Source organism: Orycteropus afer, unplaced genomic scaffold (genome assembly GCF_000298275.1).
Source record: "Orycteropus afer afer isolate SDZICR_OR568_19922 unplaced genomic scaffold, OryAfe1.0 scaffold00112, whole genome shotgun sequence".
In the NCBI taxonomy this organism is placed as follows: Eukaryota; Metazoa; Chordata; class Mammalia; order Tubulidentata; family Orycteropodidae; genus Orycteropus; species Orycteropus afer.
The window spans coordinates 5,947,418-5,949,816 of NW_006921699.1; positions in this window are offsets into that span (position 1 = coordinate 5,947,418).

Here is a 2,399-nt window from a genome sequence, read left to right on the forward strand (position 1 = left end):
CTCTTCCGGCCTGCTACTCTGTGCTACGCTACAATATTAGGATACATAATATTTGCATTCTGATCTGTCACTCTAAGCTCTACATTTGTTTTAATCTTAGTTCTGCCGTTAACTATATTCAGTGCTCAAGAAAAGTGCCTTTGCCCTGATTTCCTCAGTCATCTCTTGGTTGGCTAAAGCTTGTCCCCTTATACTGTGTTTCTCAAACCTTAATGTGTACATAAATCACTTGAGGAACTTGTTAAAAATGCAGATTTTTGACTCAGTAGGTGTGACAGTTAAGGTAGTATGTCAAGTTGGCTGGGCCATGGTTTTGAGTGCTTAGAAGATGGATGTAGTTATTCTCCATGATGAGATTAGAATCACCTGGATGGTGGAATCCACTGTGAGCAGCTAAGCAATTGCCTTCATGGTGTGGCCTGTTTCCAGTATATATGGAGAAGCTTCCAGAAAGGTCTCTTCCTTTTTGGCACATCTGCACCCTGCCTTTAGCCAAGTCTTCATCTCCAGTTCCTGGACTTGAACCAGTGGACTGTTATGTTGCCTGTCGATCTGAGGATTGTTCCTGGATTTGCTGTGTTGTCTGCTGATCTTAGGATTGTGCCATTTTACCTGCTGCACTTGGGTTCATCAGCCTCAGCAGCCAGTAGCTGCGTGAATCAGAAGAAGTCTCTAGCATCAGTGAGCCTAGAATAAGATGCAGAGCTGAAGCCCAAGGTCAAGGTCAAGGTCACCCAGCCCCTAGAGCCAGCACTCTGAATTTGGATTACTAGCCTCCTAAACTTTAATAGAATAAATTCCTGTCTGTTAAAGCTATCCACTTGTGGTATTTCTGTTACAGCAGCACTAGAGAACTAAGATACTAGGTCTGAGGTGAGGTCTGAGAATCTGCACTTTCAGCAAACTTCCAGGTGATACTGACACTGCTGGCCCATGGTTCTAGTAGTTTCTTTGAAAGGGCTCATGAGAGTTCTGGTAAGATGGCGGAATAGGCAGAAAGACTGCACAGACCCTCTTCAACAAAGAAAAGAGGAACCAATTAACACAGATACAGAAGATAATCCTGGACCCCTGAGCTTTGAAGGGAAAGATATAGAAGTGGACTAAACTCCAACTGGCAGAAGAATTTGCATGAAAACATCAAAAAAGGAGACATACAGAGCTGTAGATGGTAGTGATACTGACGGCACAGACAGCTTAGATATTGCCGAGTGGTGGTAGGACTTAAGAATTAACCTAAAAATCAGCCCTGCTAGCCAGGGACTGCACGGAGGACTGCTCTGGTGGCTGGGGAATAAAAGGGGAAGCAGCAAAGAGGAAGGCGGGCTGAGCTGTGGATTCTTGCCTGTCCAGAGGGCACAGCCATTTTGAATGTTTACAAGTGGTTTGACCATTTTGGATATTTAAAGTGACAGTGTTCTCCCAGATTCCAGGGTCTTAAGAACAGGCTCCCCTCACTAGGAACCCCAAGGACATTCCGGACCCAGATGACTGGAAAGGTACGACATTCCCCTTGTTACTCTTATACCCCACACCCTGTTGGTGAATGGAGGTGTGGCCATCCCTCCCTCCCACCCACTTTCTGGGTTGGCAGGAATTCCATCCCAGTCTGCAAAATTGGACAGGACCCTGGGTGCCCTGCCTTCCCTACCCCAATTTTTGTTTTCTGTTTTTAGTTTGTGTGTTTTTGTCTGTTTTAAAACCACTATTATTATTATTACTTTTGTATTTTTTACTATTATTCCTTACACTTCCCCTCCCAGGATCTAGTTTTCAGCTTTTTAAATTTTACCTGTTCCTGGTTGCAATTTGCTTTTCTTTCTTCTGGATAACTTACTTCCCTGTTTTTCTTTTTTGTTTTTTCCCACTTTTTCTTCATTATTCTCCTGCTTTACTTTTTTTCTCTTATTGCCCACTCCCCAGATATTGCAGGGTGTTTTTATTTTCTTTTTCCCTTTTTTCCTTTTTTGGTTACTGTTTCCATGTGATTAAATGGTATATTTTTTTGTCCATTTGCTTTTACTTTTTTGATGGTTATTCAATTGTTATTTTTGCCTAACTGAGTGGAAGACAGCAACAGTCCACATATGACACAACTACATCCACACCTCCTGCAGCTTCACTTACTGAGTAAGAGCCACCACTTCCTTCTCCACCAACAGACCAACGATAAACAACCACCAAGAAGAGCCTGAATCACCCTTGGCTGCTCTTCACAAAAAGTTAACAGTGATCTAAATACAACAATGCAAATAATGTCTTGGAGACAACAGAAGATCACAGTTCACACAAAGAAGTGAGATAAAGTGGTAGAAACAAGGGGGCAGGATACAGACCCAGAACACATCCTTGAGGAAGAAGCAGCATTGGAGCTCTCTGACAAGGAATTCAAAAGAATT